The sequence below is a fragment of the Puma concolor genome, chromosome A1 (genome assembly GCF_028749965.1).
Source record: "Puma concolor isolate L17-30 chromosome A1, mPumCon1.1.hap2, whole genome shotgun sequence".
In the NCBI taxonomy this organism is placed as follows: Eukaryota; Metazoa; Chordata; class Mammalia; order Carnivora; family Felidae; genus Puma; species Puma concolor.
In genome coordinates, this window is record NC_141667.1 from 51,912,596 (window position 1) to 51,924,761 (window position 12,166).

Genomic DNA, 12,166 nt, shown 5'->3' on the forward strand with positions numbered 1-12,166 from the left:
ATGGCCTTGGGTTACCTATAGAAAAACAACTGAAGATCTGTGGTGTGAGTCCCTGATTCAGTGAGGTAAAGGTTTATTGTTTGTTTGTTTGTTTATTTATTTATTTTTAATGTTTGTTTATTTTGAAAGAGAGCACATGCCTATGAGCAGGGGGAGGGGCAGAGAGAGGAGAGAGAGAACTCCCAAGCTGACTCCTGCTGTCAGTGTAGAACCTGTCACTGGGCCCAAACTCATGAACCATGACATCGTGGCCTGATCCAGAATCAAGAGTCAGATGCTCAACCAACAGCCACCTAGGTGCCCAGTAAAGGTTTATTTTTAACATAGTTCTCAAAACAACTCGAAGTGAGTTCTCTGGGACTGGATGACATGTTCTAAAGCACTGTCATCCTCTTTACAAGTGTCTTAATTCTTGATAGCAAGGGGATTAAAAATATTTTAAAATTTAAATTTAATTTTTAAAAATTAAAATTAGTGTCTTTTATGTTAGATAATTTTTTAGTGTACCGTTGTAATATTTCTAATATTTAAACTGTTTCTTAGCTAAATTTATTTAGTGGTTGCTGTATAGATTTATATTATGCATCCTATTAGAGTCTAGTTTAGTTTAATACTTTGTAATTCCAGTAAAATATAGAAATTTTGCTTCAGGATAACTGTTTCTTCTTCCTTGGTGCCACCATTGTCATATACATTATATCAATTATATGTTGTAAACTCATCCACAAAGTATTGTAATTAGTCTTTTTTGTCTTTTAAAGAAATTGAGAAAATAATGTATTTATAGAACCATTTCTAAATTTTTTTAACGCTTATTTTTGAGAGAGAGCACGAGCAGGGGAGGGGCAGAGAGAGAGGGAGACACAGAACAGAATCCAAAGCAGGCTCCAGGCTGTGAACTGTCAGCACAGAGCCCAACGTGGGGTTCGAACTCACAGACTGTGAGATCATGACCTGAGCCAAAGTTGGAAGCTTAACTGACTGAGCCAGCCACCCAGGTCTCCCTATAGAACCATTTCTAAAGCTTTTCATTTCTCCATGTCGATTTGAGTTACCGTCTGGTATCATTTCCTTCCAGTCCAAAGGATTTCCTTTAGTATGTCTTGTAAGGGAGGTTTGGTAGCACTATTTCTGTCTTTATCTGTGAATGTCTTTATTTTGCCTTCATTTTGAGGTACGGTCTTGCTGCATATCTAATTCTTGGTTGACAGTTTTTTTCTTTCAACATTTTGAGTATGTCATCACACTGATTTCTTTGGCGAGAAATCAGATAATAATACTGTTGTTGTTCTGAACCTGATAAGTTGTTTTTCTTCTGTTCGTTCAGATTTTCTCTTTGTCTTTCAACATTTTGACTCTGGTGGTTCTAGATACGGATCTATGTACTTGGAGTTCATTGAGCTGCTTGGATCTTTAGATTAACATTTTTCATCATCAACATTTTGAAGATTTCAGCCATTATTTCTTCAACTATTTCTTCTGTCCCCTTTCTGGGACTCTCAACACGTGTATTGTGAGGGCTCTTCATTTTTCACCATCTTTTTTCTGCTCTCAGTTCTTCAGATTGGGTGTCTATTGCTCTACCTTGAATTTTATTTAATTTTCATGCCAGTTCAAATCTCCTTTCTATGAATTTTTCATTTCAGTTATTGGACTTTTCAACTTTTTCCTTTTAAATAATTTTTGTCTGGGGCGCCTGGGTGGCGCAGTAGGTTAAGCGTCCGACTTCAGCCAGGTCACGATCTCGCGGTCCGTGAGTTCGAGCCCCGCGTCAGGCTCTGGGCTGATGGCTCAGAGCCTGGAGCCTGTTTCCGATTCTGTGTCTCCCTCTCTCTCTGCCCCTCCCCCGTTCATGCTCTGTCTCTCTCTGTCCCAAAAATAAATAAACGTTGAAAAAAAATTTTTTTTAAATAATTTTTGTCCTTTTTTCATGGTTCTCTTTTTTTATTTTTTTTATATTTTATTTTATTTTATTATTTTATTTTACATATATGAAATTTATTGTCAAATTGGTTTCCATACAACACCCAGTGCTCATCCCAAAAGGTGCCTTCCTCAATACCCATCACCCACCCTCCTGTCCCTCCCGCCCCCCATCAACCCTCAGTTTGCTCTCAGTTCTCAACAGTCTCTTATGCTTTGGCTCTCTCCCACTCTAACCTCTTTTTTTTTTTTTTTTCCTTCCCCTCCCCCATGGGTTTCTGTTAAGTTTCTCAGGATCCACATAAGAGTGAAAACATATGGTGTCTGTCTTTCTCTGTATTGCTTATTTCTCTTAGCATCACACTTTCCAGTTCCATCCACATTGCTACAAGGGCCATACTTCATTCTTTCTCATTGCCACGTAGTACTCCATTGTGTATATAAACCACAATTTCTTTATCCATTCATCAGTTGATGAACATTTAGGCTCTTTCCATAGTTTGGCTATTGTTGAGAGTGCTGCTGTAAACATTGGGGTACAAGTGCCCCTATGCATCAGTACTCCTGTATCCCTTGGGTAAATTCCTAGCAGTGCTATTGCTGGGTCATAGGGTAGATCTATTTTTAATTTTTTGAGGAACCTCCGCACTGTTTTCCAGAGCAGCTGCACCAGTTTGCATTCCCACCAACAGTGCAAGAGGGTTCCTGTTTCTCCACATCCTCTCCAGCATCTATAGTCTCCTGATTTGTTCATTTTGGCCACTGCCTGGCGTGAGGTGATATCTGAGTGTGGTTTTGATTTGTATTTCCCTGATGAGCGACGTTGAGCATCTTTTCATGTGCCTGTTGGCCATATGGATGTCTTCTTTAGAGAAGTGTCTATTCATGTTTTCTGCCCATTTCTTCACTGGGTTATTTGTTTTTCAAGTGTGGAGTTTGGTGAGCTCTTTATAGATTTTGGATACTAGCCCTTTGTCCTGTATGTCATTTGCAAATATCTTTTCCCATTCCATTGGTTTCCTTTTAGTTTTGTTGGTTGTTTCCTTTGCTGTGCAGAAGCTTTTTATCTTCATAAGGTCCCAGTAGTTCATTTTTGCTTTTAATTCCCTTGCCTTTGGGGATGTGTCAAGTAAGAAATTGCTACGGCTGAGGTCAGAGAGGTCTTTTCCTGCTTTCTCCTCTAGGGTTTTGATGGTTTCCTGTCTCACATTCAGGTCCTTTATCCATTTTGAGTTTGTTTTTGTGAATGGTGTGAGAAAGTGGTCTAGTTTCATTCTTCTGCATGTTGCTGTTCAGTTCTCCCATTTGTTAAAGAGACTGTCTTTTTTCCATTGGCTGTTCTTTCCTGCTTTGTCAAAGATTAGTTGGCCATACGTTTGTGGGTCTAGTTCTGGGGTTTCTATTCTATTCCATTGGTCTATGTGTCTGTTTTTGTGCTAATGGTTCTCTTTTTTTTAATCATTGTCATGCTTTCATTTAAGTCTTTAAACACAATTTTCTTTAGTTCTTTGAACATGTTTATAGCTGCTTTCAAATCTTTGCTAGATCTAAAATCGGTGATATTCAGATATTTCTTGTTTTGTTTTTTTTTTCCTGGTTGTGGGTCAAATTTTTCTGTCTCTTTGTATACCTTACAATTTTTTGTTAAAACTGGACGTTTTAAGTAGGGATGTAACAGCTCTGGATTCTGTCCTCTACCACCACCTTCCCTGCTTGCATTATTTTTCCTGTTGCTTTTTTGCAACTGTTGCTTTTTACCTAGTCTCAAGCTGTACAGTCCATTTCTCCTGGTGTCTGTGTGGCCACTGACAGCTCTGCTCAGCTGGGTTTTGTTTTTGTCCTTTTCTTGCTGATATTTTTAAGTATGGCTTTCTTGGGGTTGCTCTTGTTTCTATACAGCTTAGTGGTCAGCCGATAACTGGTCAGAGATTATGTTCAAACAGCTCAAACCAACAAGGCTTCCACCTACTGATCTATGTGTGGATTTAGAAGTGTATTACAATTTTAGGGAATTTTCAGGTCAGCCCAGCTGGACCCTCTTGTGTCTCCTCAGCATAGGTGCACAGGTTCCTGATAGGACAAGCATGCATGAATAGCTTTGGTCCTCTTCATTGCTACCAGGCTTGCGCACCATCTCCAGTCCATTAGGGGTACAAGGAGAGCTTATCAGGTACCTCTGTGACTGCCTCTTCTGTCTCCCTGTTACTTTCTGCTTGGTCCATGGGTCCCTTATTTGCCCAGCCAGGGCCACAACCACAGATTAGTAGGACCCCTGACCTTCCCTGTTTGCTTACCACTCAGATTACTGCTTATTTCTGACAGTACCACTGGGCATGGATTATTTCACCTCCGGTTTGAATCAGCTCAGACTCCTCAAGCAGTGGTGCTGCTGGTTCTTCATGGCCTTCCTTGCTCTATTAGAACTACGGTGTCAAATGATGGGAGGAAGAAGGGGAGCAGGTCCTTGCAAGGAAGCCACAGATTTCACGGCTGTTTTCTGAAGTTCAGTAGGTTTTCACGAGTGTTACTCACTTTGCTGTAAGCTTTTAGTCAATTTTTAGGACACTGAAACGGCTGGTGTTAATCATTTTGTCCAATTTATAGTTATTTTTTACGTTTGCCACATCAGAAGTCCCATCCAGTATTGAGTTTTGATCTGTTCAAATATTTATACATTAAAATTAAACCAGAAAGGATGAGGAAAAAATTAAGCCTTAAAATGGATTACAAATACAATGAAATTAATGTGATCAAATTGATCACATAGAAAAGATAATTCCAGTAACTTTAAGCACAGTACTCTGGCTGTTCACCCTTAGTAGGATATATTTTAAAGTTACAAAGAACTGCAATGAGGGGTGCCTGGGTGGCTCAGTAGGTTCAGCATGCAAGTCTTGATTTCTCTCATGGTTGTGAGATCGAGCCCTGTGTCAGGCTCTGTGCTGAGCTCGGAGCCTGTTTGGGATTCTCTCTCTCCCTCTCTGCCCCTTCCCTGCTTGTGCACGTGCTCTTTCTTTCTCTCTCTAAGATAAAAAATTAATTTAAAAAATTGTTTTAAAGAACTACAATGAAATCTTGAACTTTACATAGTAGGTTCATCATAGGTACTGATATTCATATAGTAACTTCAGAACTTTTCTGTTAATTTTAGGATAGAGCAAATGAGTAAATATATTGCTGTTACTGGGAACCAGAGTTTTCAGTGTGGGAGAAAGTGAGGAAGAATCTGGTGGTGTTCACTTGTCTGACTGCATATAGGATTTCATGTTTATGTATTCTTTGACTTGTGGCATTTTTGTTTTTTTATTTTTTAAAGTTGTATCTCCTGGATTTCTCACTGAGAGGACCTAAAAACAATGACTTGCTAGTAACAGGGAACGTACTAGCATCCAGATCTTGGTTTCTAAATACCATTCCCCATCAAAAGGATCCAGGACTCCTTGGAAAAATGGCTGATTCCAAGGCTGGAGCAGGCGTAGTACAAAGTATCATATCTGGAACACGGTATGCACTGACAGCAAAGTCCACCCATAGGAACCCCTGGAAGTGAGCTGGGAGATTTAGGAGCCTGGTCTAAATCCTGGAGCCCCTTGGGAGGAAAGGTGCAATCAGCCAAGGGCCTGGACAGGGGCCCCTCTTGCCTTGGTCTGAAGGCTGCACAATGTTGTATTACCCATTGAAGCATTAAGTAACATTCCAAACATTCTGCAGTGTTTGTACACATATGTATTATATAGTTATAATTATATAGTTATGTAATATATACCAAATTAGAGGTGACAAGGTACAGTGCATTCACAGAAAGGTCACGCAGGGAAGGAAGCGAAAGGTGGCTCTGGGGAGGACATATGGTTTGTGTGACTTTGAAAACCCGGAAAATTTTGTTTTTGGGAAAACAGTTAGGAAGAAAATACGGAAGAGAAACAAGTGCATTCCAAGGTGGGGATGCATATACAAAGGAATGGAATGAAGGATAAAAGATAAGCGTGGTAGGTGTTGAGAGACAGTGAAGAGAGCAGACTGTCTAAAGGAAGGACTTGTGTTGGGTGGTAATGAGAGGTAAGGTGGAGTAGATGGGAATACAAGTTTGATGTAGTTTAAAAAAAATAGAAAACCAAGAGATATCTGATCTTGATTTTCTTACCTGTAAAATGGGTCATTTAATACTTTCATGCTCATATCTGAGAATTGCCCTGCAAAAAGCAAATGAGCTAATGTATGTGACTGCAGATTTTAAGAAGTAACGTGCTATATCCTGATACAAGTTATATTAAATTTTGAACACCAGGCTGAAAAGTTTGCAGTTGGGGTAATAACTGCTGAAATAAACTCAATTCATCACGAGCATTATCTCTTTGGGGTTTTCCTTGACAGCTCCTGTGATGATTTACAATGCAGAATAATGTCACTGTTTCTTCCTGAGTTTTCCATGATGGGGAGGAATACTGAGTAAAGAGCTCTGTAAAATTTCTTTGGTTTCCATTGTTATGGAAATAAAATTCTAGAGCAGATATTTCTCTGTGAAGCCTCTGGAATGTGTTAAAAGACCTTGTGGAAGGGCACCTACCTGGCTGGCTCAGTCAGTAGAGTATGTGACTCTTGATCTCTGGGGTCGTGAATGTAAGCCCCACATTGAATATAAAGTTTACTTTAAGGGACCCCTGGGTGGTTCAGTTAAGTTAAGCGTCCAACTTCAGTTAGGTGGTGATCTCACATTTTGTGAGTTCGAGCCCCTCCGCTTTGGGCTCTGCACTGATAGTTCAGAGCCGGGAACCTGCTTTGGATTCTGTCTGTCTGTCTCGCTGTCTGTCTGTCTCTCTCTCAAAAAAAAAAAAAAAAAAAAAAAAAAGGACATTGTAGAGACATATGACAGGGCTCCTAACCACATTATACGTTATACCAGAACCTGGAACAATTTGAACCTGATAATGCTGCTGAATGTCAACACCACCAGCTCATTTATATGTGTATGTTCTTGGCATTTAGCATGCTAAATAAGACTCATGATACAATCTGTGCTTGGATTCCAGTAATATTACACAGTATGCGTGCCGTCTTTTGGAGAAAGAGAATGTTCTGGCAGCAGCATAAACCCTAGTCTTTGTACTGGGATCAAGATAGTCCCTTGGCACAGCTGGGAGTAGTGCAGCTTTCTCCTAAATGTACTATTTTTAGCTGTTTCCAAGGAGATATTCAGCATGATAGTGATAATTGCATTAATCCTCAATTTACACAATCTGTGGAAACAGCAGCTCTTTTCCAGTGTTTACTACTTAATGGGTCACTGAGTTGTGATTTGTCAGCTGAAAAAATAAAATGCCTTCCTTTGAATAATTGGCTTCAGAAATATGATCTGGATCTCTTCCCTCTGCCAGTTCAACCTTTAGTCCTGGTTACAGAGACACTGAGCATAGCATAATGTTTAAACTTGTGGAATCACTATGTTGTACACCTGAAACTTAATGTAACATTGTGTATTAGCTACACTCAAGTAAAAAAATATAGTTTGAAAAAAGACACTGTGAGCTTTTCCCAGACTGCCTGCTCAGGCTGGCCATCATCATTAATTCCTTCTGGTATACCTTGGATCTAAGTTTTGCCTACTGGTATGTCAGTGTTCTAAATTTACCAAAGAGTGATTAAACTCTTAACATACGCGCGCGTGCGAGTACACACACACGCACACACACAACACCCCACACGAGTCTGATCTGGCAGTCTGAGTGATTCATCTGTGTTCATAAAACATTCCTGATGAGTTTGCAATGGAGAACAGATTATAGCTTACATAGTAGCTTGAAATTAGAGTTAAAACAGAGACTGAAAGTTCAGAATGGATATTAAACTCTAGTAACTTGATGAGTTGTTCTTCTCTAAAGAATTTTTGTTTTTGCAATAGCCTTTTAAAATATATTAAAGACCTTTCGGGGCGCCTGGGTGGCGCAGTCGGTTAAGCGTCCGACTTCAGCCAGGTCATGATCTCGCGGTCCGTGAGTTCGAGCCCCGTGTCGGGCTCTGGGCTGATGGCTCAGAGCCTGGAGCCTGTTTCCGATTCTGTGTCTCCCTCTCTCTCTGCCCCTCCCCCGTTCATGCTCTGTCTCTCTCTGTCCCAAAAATAAATAAACGTTGAAAAAAAAAAAAGACCTTTAGGACCTGTGATGCATTTATTCGTATGATTATGTAATTTTCTCTTTTAACTTATTAATATGCTACCTTACATTAATATGTATTCTAATGTCAAACTTTTCACCGTTAGAACCTAATTGGCCAATTATGCGTTTTGTGTGTATGAATTAAAAACTGACCATGAATTTGCTATTATTTATAGGGCTGTAATTTTACCTTAATTAAAATTGTTTTATAATCTTTTTTTCATACCCCCTTCACTCATGTCTCCCACCCCCTAACCCCACCTCTGGCAATTGCCAATCTATTCTCTGTTTCTATGAGCTTGGGATTTTTTTGTGTTTTATTGTTTAGGTTCCACATATAAGAAAAATCATATTTATCTTTTCCTTCATTTAGGGTAATGCCCTCGAGATCAATTTATGTTATTGCAAATGGCAAGATTCCATTTTTTTATGGCTGAATAATATTCAGTTGTGTGTATATATACATCACAATTTCTTTTTCTTCTTGTTTTTTTGTTTGTTTTGTTTTTACTAGGCAAAGAACTTTATTAACCTTGTTTCAAACTTTATCCCCAGGTTTCTTCAGCTTAATTCACTGCAAAGAATGAATTGCATATAAGCAAAAACTAAAAAGAGCTGCATTGTCCCAGAGGCTTGGGCTTAAAAATATTAGAGATCCATGAACAGAATTTTAAAAAGCAGTCATAAAATAGCAGCTCCCAGTAACTTCTTCAAGTTTTATCTTCTCCAGAAGCTGACTCAGTTCAGTTTGCTTCATTCTTGGAAGCTTCATCAAAAACTTTCCACAGGATCTGGAACTTCATCCTCCTCCTCCTCTCTGGTAGCTAGTGGTTCTTCTCCATCCGCAGATCGTGCGGGCAAAGCTTTAGCCCATCTCTTCTTAAACTAGTCAGACCATCTGCACCGCGCTGGTTTAAGATCCTGGGGAGCATTTCTGTCAGCTCCTTTGTCTCAGCATGCCCTGTGATGTTGAAAAGTGTTCACTGCCAAGAATGGCTGGACTTTAGGGTTGTTAAAGTGGATCACTATACCTCGGTTTGTGAACGTATTCGCTTCTTCAATACCAGAGATACTGTTTACCCCCAACTTCTTTAAGGAGAACTGAAGTTTTTTATCATGTCGCCATTCTGTGATCCCCCTTCTTTCAGTGAGCTGCACACTCTGCTTGCAGTTTGGCAAGTTTACCCTGGTTCGTGATAGTTTCTTTCATCTTTTGGGGTCAGAAATGGAACCGAGCAGGCGACTAGGGTTAGCGCTCAGGGAGTCTTGGGCAGAGCAGCTGAGCTAAGGTGGTCACACGTGGGGGTGCAAGGTGGTAGCTAGAAGGAGGCTGGAATGAGGCCCAATCCACAATTTATCCCTTCATCCGTTGACTGACACTTAGGTTTCCGTATCTTGGCTATTGTAAATAATGCTGCAGTGAGCATAAAGGTGCATATATCTCTTGAAGTTAGTGCTTTCATTTTCTTTGGCTAAATACCCCGAAGTGGAATATGGGTCCTATAGTAATTCCTGGGTCATATGGTCATATAGTAATTCCATTTTTATTTTTTTAAGGAAACTCCATACAATTTTCCATAGTGATTGTGCCAATTTACATTCCCACCAACAGTGCATAAGGGTTCTTTTCTCCACATCCTCAACATTTGTTTCTTGTTTTTGTTTGTTTTTTTTTTTTTTAAGTAATAACCATTCTAGCAAGTGTGAGTGTTATTTCATTGTGGTTTTTATTTGCATTTCCCTGATGATTAATGATGTTGAACATCTTTTCATGTACTTATTGGCCATCTGTATGTCTTTGGAAAAAAGTCTGTTCACATCTTCTGCCCATTTTTTAATCTGATTGGTTTTTTTGCTATTAAGTTGTATGAGTTGTTTATATAGTTTGGATATTAACTCTTTATTAGATATATGATTTGCCAACATTTTCTCCCATTCAGTAGGTTGCCTTTTCATTTTGTTCATGGTTTCCTTTGCTGAGCAGAAGATTTTTCAGTTTGATATAGCCCCACTTGTTTATTTTTGCCTTTTTTGCCTTCGCTTTTGGTGTCAGATTCAGAAAATCATCAGCAAGATCTATGTCAAGGAACTTACTGCCTGTATGCTCTTCTAGAAATTTTTTATGGTTTCAGGTGTTACATTAAAGTCTTAATCCATTGTGAGTTAATTTTTGTGTAGAATGTGAGACAGTGGTCCAGTTTCATTCTTTCACAATGTGGCTGTCCAGTTTTCCCAACACCATCTATCGAAGAGACTGTCCTTTCCCCATTGTATATTCTTGGCTCTTTTGTCATAAATTAATTGACTGCATATGCATGCATTTATTTCTTGCCTCTGTTTTCCATTGATCTATGCGTCAGTTTTTATGCTAATACCATACTATTTTAATTAGTATAGCTTTGTAATATAGCTTGAAATCGGACCATGATGCCTCCAGCTTTGTTCTTCTTTGTCAGGGTTGCTTTGGCTCTTCAGGGTTGAAATAACTTTTTTTCAGTACAGTTGACACACTATGTTACATTACTTTCAGGTGTACAACATAGTGATCCACCAAGTTTATACATGATGCTATCTATGTTCACCACAATTGTAGCTACCATCTGTCTCCATATATTGCTATTATAATATCATTGACTATGTTCCTTATGCTGTGCCTTTTAATCCTGTGACTTATTCATTCCATAACTGGAAGCCTGTATTTCCCTCTGCCCTTGACCTGTTTTGCCCAACCCCCTACACCCCTCCTCACTGGTAGCTGCCAGTTCTCTGTATTTATAGGTCTGATTCTGCTTTTTGTTTGTTGATTCATTTGTTTTTGTTTAGGTTCCACTTATGACTGAAATCATTTGGTATTTGTCTTCCTCTGTCTGACTTATACCACTTAGCATAATACCTGCTAGGTCCATCCATATTGTCTCAAATGACACTATTTCATCCTTTTTATGGCTGCATAATATTCCACTGTGTATATATAACATATCTTTCTTATCTGTTCATTTAGGTTGCTTCCATATCATGGCTGTTTTTTGAAAACCTCCACACTGGCTGTACCAGTTTACATTCCCACCAACAGTGTACAAGGGTTCCTTTTCTTCACATGTTATTTCTTATCTTTTTGATTTTAGCCATTCTAGCAGGTGTAAGGTGATGTCTCGTTTTGATTTACATTTCCCTGATGATTAGTAATGTTGAGCATCTTTTATGTGTCTGTTGGCCATCTGTATGTCTTCTTGAAAAGATTTTTAGCCAAACTTGTTATGGAGTTTTCTTTGCTTCCAGCATCCAACTCCCCTTCCTAGCTGGAAGAATTCTTCTGCATTGTAGTCTTGTTCAGGGGTCTTACCCCGTGTTCCTCGTTCCATTCTCTGACAGCCAAGGCATATGAGCTATGCTTGGCTTATTGGATGCTCCTAAGCAAGACTTTGAATTTCGATTGGGGCAAAGAAAAGGAAATAGTTAGGATTTATTTGCTCCTATTACAGCCCTTCCACTAAAAGACAGTTAGGGAAGCCTAACTGAGCCTGGGTGGCTCAGACAGTTAAGCGTCTGGCTCTTGCTTTCGGCTCGGGTCATGGTCTTGTGGTTCGTGGGTTCAGGCCCACATCGGGCTCTGTGCTGATGATGTGGAGCCTGCTTGGGATTCTCTCTCTCATTCTCGCTCTTGCTCTGTGCTCCCCCGCCCCCCCGCCCCCCCCCCCAGAAAATAAATAAATAAATAAATAAATAAATAAATAAATAAATAAAAGACAGTTAATGCTTTCTTGCTTCTTGACTTAACAGAGCTGCCTTGAATCCTGCCCATTTTCTAAGCCTGTGTTTTTAGGCCTCCCAGTGATTCTGTGAGTACCAGTATCTTTCCAGTGAATCTTCCCCTCTTTAAAATTTTTTTACCTGGGGCGCCTGGGTGGCTTAGTTGGTTGAGCGTCCGACTTCAGCTCAGGTCATGATCTCACATTCTGTGAGTTCGAGCCCCGCATCAGGCTCTGTGCTGACAGCTCAGAACCTGGAGCCCGCTTCAGATTCTGTGTCACCCTCTCTCTCTACCCCTGCCCCCTGCTCATGCTCTGTCTCTCTCTCTCTCTCTCAAAAAT

General features: G+C 39.8%; 1 protein-coding gene and 1 pseudogene across 2 annotated transcripts in view; one reads left to right on the top strand and one right to left on the bottom strand.

Moving 5' to 3' along the window:
• TTC1 (tetratricopeptide repeat domain 1) overlaps positions 1–12,166 on the top strand; it is a 47,002-nt gene that overhangs the window by 12,987 nt on the left and 21,849 nt on the right. The window lies entirely within an intron of this gene.
• Positions 8,366–9,285, bottom strand: LOC112860264 (transcription factor BTF3 pseudogene; annotated as a pseudogene).